The following is a 14,411-nucleotide window of genomic DNA, read 5'->3' on the forward strand; positions in this document are numbered from 1 at the left end:
GGCCTCTTCTGCACTGTGTGATTCTGTGATTCCAGATGGCCAAGGGGGATGGCAGCACGGGAAGGTGAAGAGTCCCTACCCAATGGTGTATGGAGCTATGGAGATGACTTTCCTCCCCACGCCCTCCACTTTGGGGCATGAAGCCTCCAGCTCTGATGGCCTCGCGGATGTCTGGAGGGAGGCCGCCCTACATGGTGGAGGCCACCCTGCACCTGTCAAAAGGCAGCCCTGAAAAGTAACCCCTAAGGGGGCACTTAATTAGTTCATTTGCTCACCATCAATCCAGCTCCCGTCCTGCTGCTGGGAAACTTACCCGGCAGTGGGAATGCATTGAGAAGCCATTGTGGCATGGGTTCCCATTACTTTATCAGCCCCCACCCCCACCTCCAAGCCTGCCACCCTGGCGCCAGGAATGTTCTGCCCTATATATTTATTCCACGACAATATAAGGGCAACAATTATATTTCCAAGTAAACAGCGAATAAACATATGAATCTTTTTCTGTCTCTTTGAAAGTTGAACTCTGCAAGCACCTTAGGCCACTTGCCTATGCCACACACCATTCCCCATTGCAGATGTCGACAAGAGGAAGCTGTTATTAGGCACCTCTGTCAGCATCAACCAGCCAATAGGACATAGAGATAAATGACAGCTGAAAACTTGTTTATGTTTCACCCTGCTACAGCTGATGAAGCACTTCTGAAGTTTAGACATTGTTGTAATGTAAGAAACACTGCAGCTAATTTCCACACAGCAATGTGAGAATGACCAGATAATTTGTTTTTTTGATGTTGATTGAAGAAAGCTATTGGCCAGGACAATGGGATGAACTCCCCTGCTCTTTGTTGATATAGTGCTTTGGAATCTTCTACATCCACCTGAAAGGGCAGATGGGGCCTTGGTTTAATGTCTCAGCTGAAAGACAGCATCTCTGACCGTGCAGCATTCCCTCATTCTGCACTGCACTGCATTGATAGCATTAACCATTAAATGGCTGCGAGGCACCCCATGTTCCCCTCAGCAGCCTTCCCCCAGCTTTTGAGCTGCATTGGGATGGTGTGGTGGCATTGGGTGGGATGGGGGGGGGGGGGGTGGTGGGGGGAGAACTGATGTCTCATATAATTCAGTCCTTGGTAACAAAATAGTGAAAAAGACATGTTTTTAAAAGAAAATTAAAAATTATTAGAACTCTGTACTATTATATAACATTGTACTATTATATCACTCTGTAAAGTGCCACGAAATCCAGTGATCTTAGTGTCCCTGGGTGTAAAATTAGCAGTCTGTGGAGATTGTAACATTTAAGGCACAGGATGTGCCAATGCTTGTTACATTGCTTCCTGCCGAGTAACAAGGGTAGGACCCTCTGGGAGTGTTTTGATAGGTCACCAGTTCAAGGGTCAATGAACAGCTTTTCTTCAGGCAGTTTGAGGCAGATGGCTAGTCAACAAGTGTCACAAAGACATAAAGGGCAGAAACAGGTCCCCGTTAAGTTAAAGAAAGAGCTGCAGGGAGCAGATTTTAAGTAAAGTGGGCCACTGGGCAAAGGTACCCCTTTGGAGCAGTGGTGTTCTGCTTGCCAAGGCCATAGACCTGAAAGTGTTCTTGTAAGCTAGTGTTTGAGCATACTTGGGAATCAAGGGAGAAGGAATCTCAGAAGGTAAGATTGAAAACTTGTGAGGTGAGCCATTATTAAAGCCATCTGATTGACAGTATCTTTTGGAGAGAATTCTAAGGAGAGACCTTGAAACTTGGAGATTGGAAACCCTTGTGAGAAAGATGAAGTTTCAATGAGATTGGTTGACTCACAGTGGGGCTAATGTTTGGGTGATATATTGAGAAATCTATGGAATCTGTTTTGGTTGCATCTGTCATTTACTCTGTAGTGTGGTGTGTATAACCACAGTTCGTCTATTAATTCACATGTATCTCATACTACCCTGAATGTTAGAATGTAAGATACTTATTGTAAATTGTTTTATCTTTCTAAACTTTTATAGTAAAGTTTGTTTTCATTTGTTCAAAACCCAAGGAATCTTGTGGCTTTATTCCAAAAGCAGGTGTCTTGAATCTCAACCTTTATCTAGTTCAAACAAAAACATTATTGGTTCCTAACTGGACTTCCCCCCATGTCCTGGGGTCTGGTCAAGGATTGCAATAAAGGTCACAGCATAAATCAATCCACATTAAATAATTGCCCATGAGCCCCGAAATAAACTGTTATCTAAAATTTCTATTAATTTCAAAACAAAAGCAAAATAACAGCATTGCTGTAATGAACGACAAGCCTGCCCTGCAGCTCATTTATAATAAGCATCTGGCTTATTTTTACAATCTCAGAACTAAGCTACGTGATGTAACTGCGCAAATGTGAAGTGGTCATGGGCTAAGATCACAGAACATCATTTCAAGCCTACATCATACATTTGAAAATTGTTTTTTCTTTCTAAATACCTATCCACAGTGAAAGTAAACTAATTGAGCTGTACATTTTTTTTTTGGTTTGAACTACAATTTAATCCTGTTCCAGTCATGTGATCTTATTGGCTTTTCTCTCTGTCTTACTCAAATTTCCTTCAACAAACCAAATTGGGCCAGCTGCAGAACGATTACAATCAGACCCTGAAGGAGTTTCGTTTCAAGCACATTTATAGACTGTGCTGTCAAAGGAGTTTTAAATCATCTGTCACAGCTGGATCGGACTTTTTTTTACTTTATTTCCTTGTTCTACTTGACAGAGAAGAACATGAACATAACAAGTGAGCACTAAAGGTTGCTTGCATAGCAGGACGCCACCTCGATATTGCCATGGAACAGTTCAGGATATAATTCCAAATTACTAGCACTGCAAAGAACAGGTGTTAGAGAGACCGAGGAACAACAGAGGGGGAGACACTTTTTCTTCGCCTGCTCTCGCCTGCAATTAGCTTGAATGCGGCGTGTGATTCCACACCCTACAGCCTTTAGGGAGAAAGGTTCATAACATTTCAAGTACCTTTTCAAGGCGTATATTATTGAGCAAATGCCCTCAGGAAAGTTACATACCTAAAGTCTGTTTAATAGAATGATGCCCACATCCTCAGCTCTTAAAGTAACTTTACTATCAGGCTATCAGTCTAATGTATGATTCTGCACAGATATTTGTGCATATGTAGCCTTAACTCAACACTATGACCTTTAAATATACCCTATAACTCATTGTACATGGATTAAATAGAATCCTTTAAACAATGATCTTCAGTAAGGCATTGCCGATAAAACTTTAACAATCAAATGCAATCAGACTGATTTAAGAATTTCATATAAGATCAGCACAAAACTTCACTGTTTTTGGAGCTGTGATAGAAATTGTGTATATGGCTGCAGCCTTTAACTCAGTGGAAATAATTGCCAATTTTGCAAAGATGGCCACGGTAGGTGTCACAGGACAGAAGGCAGGTTATGCCACGCTTTATTGCAATCTTTCATCCTGCCAAAACTGGATTGCATACTTTCCTTGAAGATGGAATTGCAGCCAAATAACAATAAACAGGTGCTCAAGCATTCAGACAAGGTGCTTCTCTGGTTAGGTGTTTAATGTAGTCAGTAACAGGTCAATCGTGGTCTCTTTAAGTTGCTACCCCACTAACGACTCCTACAAACAAAGCAGGCATACTGGACTGCTTCATAAGGAAAGCATTGCAACTGCTTTCTGGGCCTTCACGATGACGTTTCTGTGGCCAGATGTCAAATGTAATTGAATACACCTTTTCTGTTCATATATACTGTAGGCTGGATCAGACAAAACCCAAATACATGCTATCTCTGAAATCCTACACTCAAGAATACTCTGTGAGACAGCGAAAGCTGCATCCTGACCAACTAACGCTTCCTTTCTCTAGGGAAACTGGTAAAGCTGTTGCTTTTACAAATGGAGCATTTGTTATAATTGTGATACATGTGGGTACTGCAGGCCCCTTAATGTGACAGATGCTCCCAAGATTGGCATGGAAAGATGCAGTAGCATGAAAGCTTCATTGGTTGACTCTGTTGCAGACAGTGTCTCCAGGGTAGGAAACAGGGCCTCTTGTAAAAACAGAGGGGATGAGACTGTATTCTGGTGTACATAAAGGGATCCATAGTACCAGGTACAGACCACTTTCTCTTACAGTCCCTCTTGAACTCACTTTGTTAATCTCAATCATGTGGTGCTTTAGAAACACACTAAGGAATTTATATAGGATTCAAAAAAGACCATTCAGCCACTTGAGCATTTAATGCCATTCAATTGGATCATTGTTGATCTGTATCTTAACCTCTTCCACCTGCTGGTTCCATAATCTTTAATACCCTTGCCTGACAAAAATCTATGGATCTCAATTTTGAAATTTTCAATTGACCTAGCTTCAAGAGCCTTTTGGGAGAGATAGTTCCAGATTGCCATTCCCCTTTGTATGAAGAAGTGTTATTCTGACCACCTCTGAAGGGCTTAAGGCTATATCTCCTTTGTTAATTTCCTCCACCCTGCACTCACCAGAAGAAATAGCCTTTCTTCATCTACCCTATCAATTCCTTTAATTATCTTAAACAGCTGAATTAAACCACCTCTTAACCTTTTATATAAGGTTTATATAAGGGAATATAAGCCGAGTCTATACAACCTGGCCTCATAATTTAACCCTTTTAACCCCAATACTGTTTAAATGGCAGCAGCAAGCAAACTTAAAAAGGGCTGGAATTGGCAGGAAAAAAAATACAAAATCATAGCAGCATAGGATCTTACAGCAGGAGGAAGCTATTCTGTCCATTGTGTCTGTGCCAGTCCTTGGGAAGAGCTACCCAATTAGTGCCACACCCCTGCTATTTCCCATAATCCTACAATTCTTTCCTTTTCAAGTATATATCCAATACTCTTAACATTATTATTGAATTTTCTTCCACGACCATTGAGAATTCCAAACAACATCAACTCAGTAGCATCATTAATCTCCCTTTAAAAATCTATTTGAGCTGGTCAGACCTGAGGATTTGTGATGAACTTGTTAAGTATGTTGTGGTAAGTGACGTGGGTGGAGCCTTCCCCAGACTTGTGAAATTCAATGTGGCACCTAATCCTTATAGGTATTCAAAGAGAAAGAGGCTTATGCTTGCCTCATTCTACCCTCAAAATTGCACATTGCCAAAAGTGGCGGATCAAATCAGGCTTGTGAGGTGCCATGCCCAGTCTTACACCACACGTCCGCCGCCAGGGAAGATGCACGAATAGAGCATTTACTGGAGGCCTGCTTACGTCAGTGGGCATAACATTTACCGTAACCTACAGCAGTAGGGGATTTTCAGCATTTTCTGAGCACCCTGCTCCTAACTGTTCCTGAGGTGAAGCCTCCTGAGAACTCCTTAAGAGGCATTGCAGAAAAGAGAGACATGTCGCCAAAGCTTTTCATTTTGCACGCATCAGGACAAACACAATAATGCCAAATTTCAAACAATCACAACAATTTATACTACAGGAGATTTATTTTTAATTACCCGGGAGCTTGGGGAGCTTATAGTTTCCTGCTGCTTTCTCCCTGGCAACACCTTGGCCAATCAGAGTGGACTTGCCAGCCTATCAGTATCCTTTTCTCCAGCAGTTCCACTTTCTAACCACTCTCTGGGTAAAAACGTTTATACTGAATTCCTTCTTGTATTTATTTGGAAAGTAGGGAAGGAATCCAGCTCCCTTCTAATCTACAGCAAGATTTATAAGCGGTTCTGTTGTTTCAAACCAGAAATTCCATCAACAGACTAAGTTATTTACTGCGAGTGTAACATTTTGGGAATTCTCTGACCATTTACTTACAGATAAGCTTCGGAAAACAGTTTCATTTATTTGGGATTTCAAAGCCAAGTATTTTCATGCAAATTTTCAAAATAAAATTGGGAAGAACGTGCTAAGCATTAAAATTGTTTTCCCAAGGATAGAAAACAATAAGCAATTTATGACAGTATTGCAGTAATCAATAAAGACAACAACAACACCCCCCTCCCACCCCCACCCCATAGTGTGTGAGGAATTCCTTAGTCCTGAGGACTTGAAAGAATCATCAGGTATAGGCTGTCCTCTTTGATTGTGAACATGAAGAGATAGGAAGGTCAGAAACACACACCACGGGTGGAATTTTACGCTGGCGGGATTTTACAGCCCCACCAAAGTCAATGGACTTTTGAATGGCTCGCTGCATTTTACAGCCCCACCCCTGCTGCGACGGGGGCTGTAAAATTCCACCCCAAGAGTTAGTATTTTAAGCAAATGGCCACTGGGGAGGCCTACACTAGACTCAAGATGGGAACATAAAAGAGTAATTAGAGGAGTTTATGTCAAACAAGATGACCAACTGCCATGGGGATGTGTAGTGTAGTCATTAATTCATACTGCTTGCGATAGCCAATCTTAGCATTTGTTCTGTACATTCACTTGCTGTCTATGAAATAAAGCAGCATAATAATTTACGTCAGCATTAATCTCAGCAAGTGTTATTTTGTTCAAGAGGTACATGTGCGAGAAACATGGCATCTGCTTCAGCTCACAAGAGGGTTCTACTGTTACACCTTTGGCTTTTGCTATCATAGATTTAGTTACTGGGCAATAGGGGCACATACTTAAGTATAAGATGATCAATCCACTCATGGAAGTGACCAGAATTATTGTACCTGGACAAAGATCTAAAGTAAGACTCAAACCTGTGCAAGTGAGATATGTTAATTTTGCTTTAAAAAAGTTAGCCTATTTTATTTTATCTCATTCTTAAAATTAAACACATGTCTTCATGTTTAAATTAGCTAGTGAGCAATTTGGTCATAAATGTCACTCCTGAGAGGTTCCTGTTTTTCACGTAAAAACTGAAAACTGACTGCGAGGCATGTAATCCTTCTCTCCAGGAGGGCTATGAGATAATAAAACCACTGGCTATCACCTCCAGGTTCTTACAATAGAATGGGTGTGCTCCTCGGTGCTTGTCTCCAGGGAAAATATTATGTGGCTACAAACATTAGCCCCAGATTGTTTAGCAGTCAAAACTGGCAAAGCTATTGAACTGCTGATATAATAGGTAAGAAAGAAGGTAACTGTCACAACCCACAATTACTATTGGATCTACTCTTCAATTTTGCACTTGGCCCATCGAGTATGGCACTTTAAAAAAAAGGCTACTTTAAATTTCAATATAACCCCCGTGGGTTGTAATCTTTCACAAAACCCGAACCTTGTAGCAACACAATACTCCTCTCGTTGGGAGATAGTGGCATAGTGGTAATATCACTGGACTGCTAATCCAGAGGCCCAGGATAATGCTCTTTTGGCAGGGGTTCAAAGCAGCTGGTGGAATTTAAATTCAATTCATAAATCTGGAATTAAAAAAGCTAGTTTCAGTAATGGTGACCATGACAACTATCATCGATTGTTGCAAACACCCATCTGGTTCACTAATGCCGTTTAGGGAAAGAAATCTCCCGTCCTTACCTGATCCGGACCCACAGCAACATGGTTGACTCGTAAATGGCCTCTGAAATGGCCTAGCAAGCCATTCACTTGTATCAAACCGCTATGAAGTCTGAAAGGAATGAAATCAGATGGACCACTGGGCATCGACCTAGGCATGGGAAATGACAATGGCAAAACCCAGCCCTGTCAACCCTGCAAAGTCCTCCACACTAACATCTGGGGGCTTGTCCCAACATTGGGAAAGCTATCTCACAGACTAGTCAAACTGCACCCTGACATAGTCATACTCATAGAATCATACCCTACAGACAATGTCCCAAACACCACCATCACCATCTCTGAGTATGTCCTGACAGCACAGACCGGTAGAGGTAGAGGCACAGTGGTATACAATGGGGAAGGGCTGCCCTGGGAGTCCTCAACATCAACTCCGGACCACATGAAGTCTCACGGCATGAAGTCAAATGTGGGCAAGAAAATATCCTGCTGATTACCACCTATTGCTCCCCCTCAACTGATGAATCAATACTCCTCCATGTTGAACACCACTTGGAGAAAGCACTGAAGGGGGAAAGGTCACAGAATGTACTCTGGGTGGGGGACTTCAATGTCCATCACCAAGAGTGGTTTGGTGGCACCACTACTGGCCGAGTTGGCAGAATCCAAAAGCCCTTATCTGCTAGACTGGGTCTGTGGCAGGTGATGAGGGAAATAACAGGAGGGAAAAACCTACTTGACCTTGTCCTCACCAACCTGCCTGCTGCAGATGCTTCTGTCCATGACAGTATTGGTAGGAGTGAACAACGCACAATCATAGTGGAGACAAAGTCCAGCCTTCACATTGAGGATACCCTCCATCGTGTTATGTGGCACTATCACCCTGCCAAATAGGATAGATTTCAAACAGATCTAGCAGTTCATAAGTGGGCATCCATGAGGGTCATCAGCAGCAGTAGAATTTTATTCAATCGCAATGTGTAACTTCATGGCCTGGCATATTCTCCACTCTACCATTACCATCAAGCCAGGGGATCAACCCTGGTTCAATGAAGAATGCAGGAGGGCATGCCAGGAGCAGCATCAGGCAAACCTAAAAACGAGGTGTCAACCTGGTGAATCTACCAACACGAGAGTACTTGCATGCCAAATGTTTGAAGCACGTGATTAACAGAGCTAAGTGATCCCAGAACCAACGGATCAGATCTAAACTTTACAGTCCTGCCACATCAATTGAATGGTGGTGGATAATTATCAGCTCACTGGAGGAGGAGGCTCCACAAATATCCCCATCCTCAATGATGGGGGAGCCTACCACATCACTGCAAAAGACAAGGTTGAAGCAATTGCAACCACCTTCAGCCAGAATTGGCTGGTGGATGATCCATCTCAGCCTCCCTTTGTGGTCCCCAGATGCCAGTCTTCAGCCAATTTGATTCACTCCACATGATATCAAGAAACAACTGAAAGCACTGGATACTGAAAAAGCTATGGACACTGAGAACATTCCAGCAATAGTACTGAAGACTTGTGCTCCAGAACTAGTTGGGCTCCTAGCTGAGTTGTTCCAGTACAGCAACGACACTAGCTATGTGGAAATTTGCACAGGAATATCTTGTCCACAAAAAGCAGGACAAATCCAAACCGGCCAATTACCACCCCATCAGTCTATTCTCAATCATCAGGAAAGCGATGGAAGGGGTCGTGGACAGTGCTATTAGGCAGAATTTACTCAGTAATAACCTGTTCACTGGTGCTCAGTTTGGGTTCTGTCATGTCACTCAGCTCCTGAACTCATTACAGCCTTGGTCCAAACATGGACAAAAGAGTTGAACTCAAGACACGAGGTTGTAGCAACTGCCTTTGATATCAAGGCTGTATTTGACCAAGTGTGGCATCAAGGAACCCTAACGAAACTGAAGTCACTGCGAATCGGGGTGAAAACATTCCACTGATTGGAGTCATATTTAGCACAAAGGAAGATGGTTGTGGTTGTTGGAGGTCAATCATCTCCATCCCAGGACATCGCTGCAAGAGTTCCTCAGGGTAGTATCCTAGGCCCAACCACCTTTAGTTGCTTCATCAATGACCTTCCTTCCATTATAAGGTCAGAAGTGGAGATGTTTGCTGATGACTGCACAATGTTCAGCAACATTTGCAACTCCTCAGACACTGAAGCAGTCCATGTCCAAATGTAGCAAAACCTGGACAACATTCAGGCTTGGGTTGATAAGTGACAAGCAACAATTGCACCACAAAAGTGCCAGGCAGTGACCAATCTCTAACAATAGAAAATCTACCCAGAAGGAAGAAGTCCAGACTCTTATTTCCCAGTTTTTACTGGTGTTCCATTTTAAGTTATACAAGGCCAGTTCAGACCAGTATTCTTATTTCCAAGTTTTTATTGTTTTTTCCTTCTGGTTAACCATCATCCCTTGATATTCAATGACATTACTATCGCTGAATCGTATGCTGTCAACATCCTGGAGGTTACCATTGACCAGAAACAGAACTGGACCAGCCTTATAAATACTATGGCTACAGGAGCAGGTCGGTGGCTGGGAATGTTGTGATGAGTAACTCACCTCATGACTCCCCAAAGCCTGTCCACCATCTGTAAGGCAAAAGTCAGGAGTGTGATGGAATACTCTCCACTTGCATGGAAGAGTGCAGCTCCAACAACACTCAAGAAACTTGACACCATACAGGACAAAGCAGCCCGCTTGATTGGCAGCCCATCCACCGCCTTAAACATTTACCCCCTCCATGCACATTGGCAGCAGTGTATAACATTTACAAGATGCATTGCAGCAAACCACCTAGGCTCCTTCGATAGCACCTTCTAACCCTGTGATTTCTACCACCTAGAAGGACAAGGGCAGCAGATGCATGGTAACACCACCATGTGCAAGTTCCCCTCCAAGCCACTCAACATCCTGATTTGGACCTATATCACCATTCCTTCACTGTCGCTGGGTCAAAATACTGGAACTCCCTCCCTAATAGCACTGTGGGTGTACCTACACCACATGAACTTCATCGGTTCAAGAAGGCAGCTCACCACCACCTTCTCAAGGGCAATTAGGGGTGGGCAATAAATGCTGGCCCAGCCAGCGAAGCCCACATCCTATGAATGAATAAATTAAAAAAATAAACACTTTACCAAGCTGAAGTCACCAATTTACCATTGATCACAAATATAGTCATTGTCCATAAATACATGATCCAGTGAAGGGGTGCTGGCACTGCCAATCTGAACTTCTCTCGAAGAAACATGCGTTTATAATGTTGGACTTGCTGTAAAGGTCCAACACCATCTGTTCTCTCAGAAAGTGAAGGATATTTTAAGAGGGTGGGAGAGATAGGTCATCTCTCAGAACAACACTTTCAGTGGAAGATCAAATAGTCTTCAGTACCTATAAGCTACTGCTTTTGGGGTGTTGCAAGCAAGTAGCCTTGTGTTGTATCTGCATTATGTTGGTGCCTTATTTTACGGTACTCTTGGGGATATTCCAGATGCACCCATCCACATTCCTTATTAAAGCAGGGTTCACTACCCACTTTGATGGAGAGGTTGCACTTTGGGATTTGTGAAGTTACAGATTGTGATGCTATACAATTTGGCAGCTGCTCATGCGGCCCACACCTCATTAATGAGCTGGTTATTGGGCTGCTAGAAATGTCCTTAATCTGTCTCAATCAACATGATAGTAGAACCATGACACAGAGGGTACCTTCACTGTGAAAACAAGATTTTTTTTGACAGCGACTATGTTGTGTCATTCCTATTGTGGACACATGGACACAGATAGGTTGCTGAAAACAAATTAACTCATAATTACTGACCTATCAGTCACTTCTCAATCATTCATAAAATAATGGAATAATTAATTAACAGCACCATCAAGTCCTACCAACTCACTAGGTAACCTGCTCATCTATGTTTAGGTGAGATTCTGAGAGAATTACTCAGATCTTTACCTCATCACAGCCCTAATCTAGACATGGATGCAAGAGCCGAAGGGCAGAGAAGAGGTTGGTGTAGTTGTCCTTGACATTAATGCAGCAATTAACTGAGTATGATACCAAGGAGCCTTTACAAAATGAGGTTAGTGTGGTCAGTAGGAAAAGTCTCCAGTGGTTGAAGTCACATATGACATACATGAAGTTACTTGTGGTTGCCCTAAGCGAATCATCATCACAGCCCCAGGATATTGTTGCTAGAGTTCCAAAGGACAGCATTACAGGCATAGCTGTTCAGCCGGTTCCTTCAGTGACCTTCTCTCCAACATGTCAGTACTGTAACGGGGCTGTTTTCTGACAGAGTTTAGCTTTATTCACAACTCTTCCAGCATACTGTAGAACCTCAGCAACATCCAGGGCATGGATAATTAGTGACAGATAACATCTGTATCATAATTACCCTTTGGCTTGGACTAGCAAGGCATTCAGTTATATCAGAGCAGCTAGGAATAGACAATAAATGTTGGCCTTGCCAGCAATACCTACATCCTAAGAATAGACACAAGGGCCTCTGTTCAATGGTAGCACTCCTGTCTCTAAGTCAGAGGTTTGAGAGTTAAAGCCCCAACATAGGGACTTGGACATATCATCTCAGATGTGACTTGTGCAGTATTAAGATAATGCTGCATTGTAAGAGGTCCTGTCTTTTGAGCAAGTTATTAAATTGATGCTTTGTTCACTTTACCGTATGGAAATAAAAGATTCCATGGAACTTTCAAAGAAAACCAGGAGAGTTCCCCCAGTGTCCTAGACAGCATAATATCCATCAACCAATATCATTGAAACAGATTAACTGATAATTTATCTAATAATAATAATTAAATATAATAATAATATATTATTATTAATATAATTATAGCTATTCATAATTAATTAATAATAATAATTAAATCAATAATTTAGATAATTTATAATTTATCATCACCCACGCCTCTGCCCTCACACCTTCATCTCCCTCCCAGAACCATGATAGGGTCCCCCTTGTCCTCACTTTTCACCCCACCAGCCTCCGCATTCAAAGTATCATCCTCTGCCATTTCCGCCAACTCCCACATGATGCCACACTGAACACATCTTCCCCTCATCCCCCTTGTTTGCATTCCATAGGGACTGTTCCCTCCGGGACACCCTGGTCCACTCCTCCATCATCCCCAACACTTCATCCCCCTCCCACAGTACCTTTCCATGCAATTGCAGAAGGTGCAACACCTGCCCCTTCACCTCCTCCTTCCTCACAATCCAAGAGCCCAAAGATTCCTTTCAGTTGGAGCAGCGCTGCACTTGCACCTCCTTCAATTTGGTCTTCTGCATTCGCTGCTCCCAATGCGATCTTCTCTACATTAGAGAGACCAAACGCAGACTGGGTGACCGCTTTGCGGAACACCTTCGCTCTGTCCGCACACATGACCCAGAACTTCCCGTTGCTTGCCATTTCAACACACCATCCTGCTCTCATGCCCACATATCCATCCTTGGCCTGCTGCAATGTTCCAGTGAAGCCCAACACAAACTGAAGGAACAGCACCTCATCTTCCGATTAGGCACTTTACAGCCTTCCAGAATTAACATTGAGTTCAACAACTTCAGACCATGAACTCGCTCCTCTATCCTCACCCCTTTTTTACCCACTTTCTTCAATATTCATTGTTTTTTTTAATTTTTACCCACTTATTTTGTTTTTATTTATTTTCATTTTTATTCATTGTTTTATCCCCACCTTTTATCCTATTTTTGATCTTTTTTCCCCACCATCATCCCCTCCCCACACCCCACCCTCACAAGGGCCATCTGTTACTTGTTCATGTTGTTCTTTCCAGAGTGCTTACCCTTGCCCTGCTATTATCACATTCTGCTTTCTTACCTTAAAGCCACTATCAGCACCTTTAGCCCTTACCACTACTATTAACACCCCTTTGTCTTCTTGTTCATGATATTTTTGTCAATCTCTCCTTTGCCTCCACCTATCGCTGGCCTTCTATCCATCTTCACCTGCTCCGTCCACCCCTTAAACAGTATAATTTTCATCACATTTTTGCTTCTCTTTAGCTCTGAAGAAGAGTCATACAGACTCGAAACGTTAACTCTGTTTTTCTCTCCACAGGTGCTGTTGGACCTGCTGAGTTTTTCCAGCATTTTCTGTTTTTGTTTCAGATTTCCAGCAACCGCAGTATTTTGCTTTTAATTTTTCACGTTGTTGTTTGTGGGCCTTGTTCTACATATATTGACTTCCATGTGTCTCTTCATTACAATAGAAACTACACTTCACAAGTACTTCATTTGTGCATTTTTTGTATCAGCACATTACATAAAGCATACATAACCAATAAAATTATATATAAAGGTTATAATGTGTAATTGTTTTAAAGTTTCATATGTCACATGTGTAACATGCCATAAACAACCTCATAACTCCAAAATCATGTTCCAACATAAGGCAGGGCACACTTCAAGTTGTCCATAGGAAATCATGCTGATACAGACAAAGCAATTCTAAGTGCACAGATTCAGACTGTGGCATTCTGCAGGGAGAGGTGTAACCAATAACCTCTTTCAGTGAGCAGAATAAAAGCTCTAAGAAAAATGTTTAAATCAAATTCAGGGTTTGGAGGAAAGCTGAAACCTTTGTGTAAGGACATTATTGAGGAGACCCAAGAACACAAAAAAGATCATTTTGAAAATCTTTCATCATATGAGCATGAAATGTTTTTATTATGTTAGAAATCGTATTTTGAGGCTAGAATAATTAAATTTGTGAGGAATGCCTATAGTGGACAAAATATTTATGAAAAGCCATTCTGAGCAGTTTAGCTGATCTCGGTATCTGCTACAGATTTCTATATTATTATAACTAAAATGATTTTTTTTAATAACTGTTTTGCTTGACTCAGCTTCTGCTCACCTCATCTAATTGAGATGCTGATTTGATGTT

General features: G+C 42.1%; 1 protein-coding gene across 5 annotated transcripts in view; it reads right to left on the reverse strand.

The window, feature by feature from the left end:
* LOC121291087 (grainyhead-like protein 3 homolog) overlaps window positions 1-14,411 on the reverse strand; it is a 98,010-nt gene that overhangs the window by 33,079 nt on the left and 50,520 nt on the right. The gene's annotated exons all lie outside the window — the stretch shown is intronic.

This window comes from Carcharodon carcharias, chromosome 19, assembly GCF_017639515.1.
Source record: "Carcharodon carcharias isolate sCarCar2 chromosome 19, sCarCar2.pri, whole genome shotgun sequence".
NCBI classification, from domain to species: domain Eukaryota; kingdom Metazoa; phylum Chordata; class Chondrichthyes; order Lamniformes; family Lamnidae; genus Carcharodon; species Carcharodon carcharias.